Source organism: Apis cerana, unplaced genomic scaffold, assembly GCF_029169275.1.
Source record: "Apis cerana isolate GH-2021 unplaced genomic scaffold, AcerK_1.0 Chr0_AcerK, whole genome shotgun sequence".
Lineage (NCBI taxonomy): Eukaryota > Metazoa > Arthropoda > Insecta > Hymenoptera > Apidae > Apis > Apis cerana.
Window position 1 is genome coordinate 1,526,630 of NW_026893558.1, and position 7,500 is coordinate 1,534,129.

At 42.1% G+C, this 7,500-nt stretch overlaps 2 non-coding genes across 2 annotated transcripts; both read right to left on the bottom strand.

Annotated features, from left to right (window-relative positions):
• Window positions 1-313: 313 nt before the first annotated feature.
• Window positions 314-467, bottom strand: LOC133667627 (5.8S ribosomal RNA). The gene has a single exon (XR_009833288.1). It is a non-coding gene; the product is annotated as a 5.8S ribosomal RNA (ribosomal RNA).
• Window positions 468-2,012: 1,545 nt separating this feature from the next.
• LOC133667630 (small subunit ribosomal RNA) lies at window positions 2,013-3,933 on the bottom strand. Its single transcript, XR_009833291.1, has one exon. It is a non-coding gene; the product is annotated as a small subunit ribosomal RNA (ribosomal RNA).
• Window positions 3,934-7,500: the final 3,567 nt, after the last annotated feature.

The window sequence follows — 7,500 nt, forward strand, 5'->3', positions numbered from 1 at the left end:
ACGACTCACGACACCGAGAACACTCACGCAGGTCCGTGACATTTTCATTGTTACATACCACACGCTAGCACATGCATTTCGATTCTGTAGTCTCGGTCACGACCGCGACGAACGCCAACGAACGTCCAACAATCGCTCGTACGTCGCGCATCTTCCTCCTTGTAACTTGTCCTTTCCTCGATTTTTGACACCCGACTCGGAAACGTTCGATTTTAAAGAACGACGGCGGGGATTACAAAAAAAGAGAGAAAAAAAGGATCAAATGTACGAAGAGTAACGATACGCAACGCAAGCAGTATTTGGGTTACGTGAACGACCCTCAGCCAGGCGTGGTCAGGAATTGTATCCGTGGACCGCAATGTGCGTTCGAAATGTCGATGTTCATGTGTCCTGCAGTTCACACGTTGACGCGCAATTAGCTGCGTTCTTCATCGACCCACGAGCCAAGTGATCCACCGTTCAGGGTAATCGTATTTTTCTTTTTTATTTTTTATATTAAGGAAACGACGAGGATACCCCGATACTGAATCCTTTTTTTTTTTAAACCGTCGCTCAACCTGGAGAGAACGACTCTTCTTCGAAGCATGGTCGCAGAGCCCATACGCTTAAAAATTCGATATTGAAAACTATAATTCGTTCAGGTATATATTGCATTCTCGATAAAATTCGATGGGATACGAATTTCGGTTGGCCTCGAGCGGTCTTACCTCCCAATTTCCGAAGCGAATATCCGCTAACGGTACGGGTGTCCGACTCACGACACGATGGCCTCTCTGTATAACCGAACATAATTCGATATTCCCCTCTGAACGAACAACGTTTCAACTTTTAAATAAGAAGCGATAAAATCGGGCTCACGTCGACGCGATGCATCTTGGTTTCGCCGTTCTTGGTTTCGTCGGTTTAAAGCTTACAACGACGACGACCATCACACCATCCACCCATGGGTAGGAAGCACGATTCGAGAATGATTATAGCGTATAAGAGAAAAGAGGTCGAACTGGTATCCATCGAAGAGAACGTCGCGAAACAAAGTTCGACGGCGGCTCGTCCATCCTTCGATTTCGTTTTACTATCGACGCGCTACTTGTCCTTACCGCTTTTTCGATTATCATTATCTCGACAGCTTCGTTCGATCCCAAAGTCTTGGTGTGCGGTCCTCGTCCATCTCCCGTTTTATAACGGGAGCTCAGGCAACGAAAATAAAAAAAGAGAAAGGAGGTACAGAAATGTGAATTTGGTACTTTTCTTGCACGTATCTATATACATACACATACGCAACGCACGCATATACGTTCATAAAGACGGCGGGTCTATTTAAAAAAGACCTCACGCAAGCGCCTTATTGTGTTGTCAAGCCATTTGTCATTTTATTTTTGTGTTTTCAATATATTTCAGTAGGGACGTAATGTTATTAAAGCGGCGGGTCATTTAAAAATTCGACCTCACGCAAGCGCTTTTTTCTTTTTTATCATTTTGTATATACCATTATGCATATACATACGTGATACGTACACGTACGTGCAAACCGTACCTTTATAAATCTTTATTAAAAATATACATCATCGAGACGGCGGATCGCGTCCGTATATGCATCCGTAAACGCACACACGACGACGACGATCTCACGCAAGCGTCCCTTTGTATCTTTTTTGCGTACCATAACGACATTCATCTCGTCGAGACGGCGGGTCCGTTTATTCGATAAATAGACCTTCACGCAAGCGTCTCTTCGAGCTTATTTATCGTTATTCCCTCTCTCTTCGTGTCGAATTTTCGTGTCTGGTAAGAAAAAAAAATTCGAAAATGATCGAAATCAACGGATACAACGGACGGAAGGGATTTCTTTTTCTTTCCCTCCTCACGTAAGCCATCGTTCCGTGATTTCATTATTCGTTCGATGTACAAAGTACATTTTGGTATTTGGTAATGGAATCGAAATTCCATTTTATCCTTCTCCTTGTTTATCTCTCTTTTTTGTTACGCATTCTCTTTTTGTATGTTTCATTCGTTAATGATCCTTCCGCAGGTTCACCTACGGAAACCTTGTTACGACTTTTACTTCCTCTAAATGATCAAGTTTGGTCATCTTCCCGGTAACATCGGCAATGCCGAGACATTGGCCGCGCACCAGTCCGAAGACCTCACTAAATCATTCAATCGGTAGTAGCGACGGGCGGTGTGTACAAAGGGCAGGGACGTAATCAACGCGAGCTTATGACTCGCGCTTACTGGGAATTCCTCGTTCATGGGGAATAATTGCAAGCCCCAATCCCTAGCACGAAGGAGGTTCAGCGGGTTACCCGGGCCTTTCGGCCAGGGAAAACACGCTGATTCCTTCAGTGTAGCGCGCGTGCGGCCCAGAACATCTAAGGGCATCACAGACCTGTTATTGCTCAATCTCGTGCGGCTAGAAGCCGCCTGTTCCTCTAAGAAGATTTGTTTGTACGTTGGTAGTAAAAACCCACCGACCGAAGCCGAGGGCCTTCGAGATACCATAAGTTACGTCTATTTAGCAGGCTAGAGTCTCGTTCGTTATCGGAATTAACCAGACAAATCGCTCCACCAACTAAGAACGGCCATGCACCACCACCCACCGAATCAAGAAAGAGCTATCAATCTGTCAATCCTTCCGGTGTCCGGGCCTGGTGAGGTTTCCCGTGTTGAGTCAAATTAAGCCGCAGGCTCCACTCCTGGTGGTGCCCTTCCGTCAATTCCTTTAAGTTTCAGCTTTGCAACCATACTTCCCCCGGAACCCAAAAGCTTTGGTTTCCCGGAAGCTGCCCGCCGAGTCATCGGAGGAACTTCGGCGGATCGCTGGCTGGCATCGTTTATGGTTAGAACTAGGGCGGTATCTGATCGCCTTCGAACCTCTAACTTTCGTTCTTGATTAATGAAAACATTTTTGGCAAATGCTTTCGCTTCTGTCCGTCTTGCGACGATCCAAGAATTTCACCTCTAACGTCGCAATACGAATGCCCCCATCTGTCCCTATTAATCATTACCTCAGGGTTCCGAAAACCAACAAAATAGAACCGAGGTCCTATTCCATTATTCCATGCACACAGTATTCAGGCAAAGGTAGCCTGCTTTAAGCACTCTAATTTTTCAAAGTAAACGTATCGGCCCACCTCGACACTCAGTGAAGAGCACCGCGATGGGATATTAGTTGGACCGCCCACAAGGAGCTAAGCCCACCGATAGGACGTACCACATAATGCCAGTTAAACACCGCGAGCGGTGAACCGACACTGTGACACACAGATTCAACTACGAGCTTTTTAACCGCAACAACTTTAATATACGCTATTGGAGCTGGAATTACCGCGGCTGCTGGCACCAGACTTGCCCTTCAATTGGTCCTCGTTAAAGGATTTAAAGTGTACTCATTCCGATTACGGGGCCTCGGATGAGTCCCGTATCGTTATTTTTCGTCACTACCTCCCCGTGCCGGGAGTGGGTAATTTGCGCGCCTGCTGCCTTCCTTGGATGTGGTAGCTGTTTCTCAGGCTCCCTCTCCGGAATCGAACCCTGATTCCCCGTTACCCGTTACAACCATGGTAGGCGCAGAACCTACCATCGACAGTTGATAAGGCAGACATTTGAAAGATGCGTCGCCGGTGCTAGATGACCATGCGATCAGCACAAAGTTATTCAAGTCACCAAAACAAACGATGGACGAACGGACGAGCCGTCCGCCACCGATTGGTTTTGATCTAATAAAAGCATTCCTCCCATCTCTGAGAGGAATTCTGTTTGCATGTATTAGCTCTAGAATTACCACAGTTATCCAAGTAAATGTGTCCACGATCTAATGAACCATAACTGATTTAATGAGCCATTCGCGGTTTCACCTTAATTCGGCATGTACTGAGACATGCATGGCTTAATCTTTGAGACAAGCATATGACTACTGGCAGGATCAACCAGGGATCTTAGTTTATTATTAATATATTTTGCCAATTTTGACATATATATATTTTCGTCGTCAGTGCCCCCTCACCGATCGACTACAATAGGTCTTTATAAATATTCGAGCACGTATCAAGCATGCTAAACATTTGGTAACCTTTTGAAAAAAATTTAATTTCATAAAGCGCGTAATATAAATTCACGCTGAGGCATATCCCAATGTAATATCAGCACTTCCACAATATGCCCCGTTCATTCACAATTTCAAGAATCATACTTCACAATATCATATATATAAAAATTATAATATAATATTGTGTTTTATTTAACAACGTGGTGTTACAATAACATCGCACGTCGTTTCTTTTCTCTCACTTTTACAAACTCAAAGCTCATCATACGAAACGTGTCGTATTGCAAGCCACCAAGAACTATTCGACACGCCCGTACGCCTAGGGATTTATATATCCTTAGGTGTTAGAAAGGCCCGATCGCTCGAGGCTAAAAGTTGATGCTCAGTCGTACAAGTACACATGGCAAAAGCCATACATACAGGTCACCAGCGTCCCCCTATAGGTCGCTTTGCCGCTCAAGAGCCATTCGGTCATAGACACCGACTCGCGGCTATGCAGTGTGGAGAAAGATCGGTAAGAACCGGACAGAAACAGTCGAGAAAGTATTTCCCGAGGAGCGGTGTACCGTATCTCGACCGAGATCGTAGAACGGACACGCGCCCGACGCTGCTCCGCCCGGCCGCACCGGACCGTCGCTTCTCTTACAGTAACCGAACGGCCGGCCACCATGTCGGCGCCGACCGGGCTAATGCACGGCCGCTTATGGTGCAAAACCGCTGTAGCGACAGACCGAGCGGAGGGTACGCTGGAACTTAGACTTCGATCGATGATCATTATCATTATACAAATTGGTAAAAAAAATTACAAATATATTAACAGGATGGTATAAATGAAAGGTCAATAATAGATTTTTCAAAAAAATTAAATTTTTTTCTCGATAAGAAAAGTTACGAAAAATTAATTTTTAATAAAGGAACAAAAAAAATTAACAATATAAAAAATTGCAAAGGATAAATATAAATTGATTAATGAAAAAAAACATACCAGTTATAACGTTATTTTTCGAGAAATTAAGAAAAAATGCCCGAGTCATGTCGGTTCGGTGGCCCGACCGTACGCGCAAAGTCCCCGGTCATGTCGGTTCGCCCGTTCTATATATATCGCTCAGAGTAAAAAAAAATTATAAGTATATTAACATGACGGTATAAATGAAAGGTCAATATTATATTTTTCAAAAAAATTAAATTTTTTTCTCGATAAGAAAAGTTACGAAAAATCAATTTTTGATGAAAGAACAGAAAAAATTAACAATATAAAAAATTGCGAAGGATAAATATAAATTGATTAATGAAAAAAAAACATACCAGTTATAAGGTTATTTTTCGAGAAATTAAGAGAAAAACACCCGAGTCACGTCGGTTCGACCATAGCTCGATCGTACGCGCAAAGTCCCCGGTCATGTCGGTTCGCCCGTCTTACGCGTATGGCGCAAAGTCCCCGGTCATGTCGGTTCGCCCGTCCTGCGCGTATAGCGCAAAGTTCCCGGTCATGTCGGTTCGCCCGTCCTGCGCGTATAGCGCAAAGTCCCCGGTCATGTCGGTTCGCCCGTTCTATATATATGGCACAAAGTCCCCCCCCAAAAAAAAAAAAACGTTCTATTATATATATCGTTCAGAGTTCCCCAAAAAATTATAATTTATATTAACATGACGGTATAAATGAAAGGTCAATATTATATTTTTTCAAAAAAATTAAATTTTTTTTTTCTCGATAAGAAAAGTTACGAAAAATCAATTTTTGATGAAAGAACAGAAAAAATTAACAATATAAAAAATTGCGAAGGATAAATATAAATTGATTAATGAAAAAAACATACCAGTTATAAGGTTATTTTTCGAGAAATTAAGAAAAACACCCGAGTCACGTCGGTTCGACCATAGCTCGATCGTACGCGCAAAGTCCCCGGTCATGTCGGTTCGCCCGTCTTACGCGTATAGCGCAAAGTCCCCGGTCATGTCGGTTCGCCCGTCCTGCGCGTATAGCGCAAAGTCCCCGGTCATGTCGGTTCGCCCGTCCTACGCGTATGGCGCAAAGTCCCCGGTCATGTCGGTTCGCCCGTTCTATATATATATCGTTCAGAGTTCCCCGGTAAAGAAAAATTATAATTTATATTAACATGACGGTATAAATGAAAGGTCAATATTATATTTTTTCAAAAAAATTAAATTTTTTTTTTCTCGATAAGAAAAGTTACGAAAAATCAATTTCTGATGAAAGAACAGAAAAAATTAACAATATAAAAAATTGCGAAGGATAAATATAAATTGATTAATGAAAAAAAAACATACCAGTTATAAGGTCATTTTTCGAGAAATTAAGAGAAAAACACCCGAGTCACGTCGGTTCGACCATAGCTCGATCGTACGCGCAAAGTCCCCGGTCATGTCGGTTCGCCCGTCTTACGCGTATGGCGCAAAGTCCCCGGTCATGTCGGTTCGCCCGTCCTGCGCGTATAGCGCAAAGTCCCCGGTCATGTCGGTTCGCCCGTCCTACGCGTATGGCGCAAAGTCCCCGGTCATGTCGGTTCGCCCGTTCTATATATATATCGTTCAGAGTTCCCCGGTAAAAAAAAATTATAATTTATATTAACATGACGGTATAAATGAAAGGTCAATATTATATTTTTTCAAAAAAATTAAATTTTTTTTTTCTCGATAAGAAAAGTTACGAAAAATCAATTTCTGATGAAAGAACAGAAAAAATTAACAATATAAAAAATTGCGAAGGATAAATATAGATTGATTAATGAAAAAAAAACATACCAGTTATAAGGTTATTTTTCGAGAAATTAAGAAAAAAACACCCGAGTCACGTCGGTTCGACCATAGCTCGATCGTACGCGCAAAGTCCCCGGTCATGTCGGTTCGCCCGTCTTACGCGTATGGCGCAAAGTCCCCGGTCATGTCGGTTCGCCCGTTCTATATATATATCGTTCAGAGTTCCCCGGTAAAGAAAAATTATAATTTATATTAACATGACGGTATAAATGAAAGGTCAATATTATATTTTTCAAAAAAATTAAATTTTTTTTTTCTCGATAAGAAAAGTTACGAAAAATCAATTTCTGATGAAAGAACAGAAAAAATTAACAATATAAAAAATTGCGAAGGATAAATATAGATTGATTAATGAAAAAAAAAACATACCAGTTATAAGGTCATTTTTCGAGAAATTAAGAAAAAAATACCCGAGTCACGTCGGTTCGACCATAGCTCGATCGTACGCGCAAAGTCCCCGGTCATGTCGGTTCGCCCGTCCTACGCGTATAGCGCAAAGTCCCCGATCATGTCGGTTCGCCCGTTCTATATATATCGCTCAGAGTGTAAAAAAATTATAAGTATATTAACATGACGGTATAAATGAAAGGTCAATGATAGATTTTTACAAAAAAATTAAATTTTTTTTTTCTCGATAAGAAAAGTTACGAAAAATCAATTTTTGATGAAAGAACAGA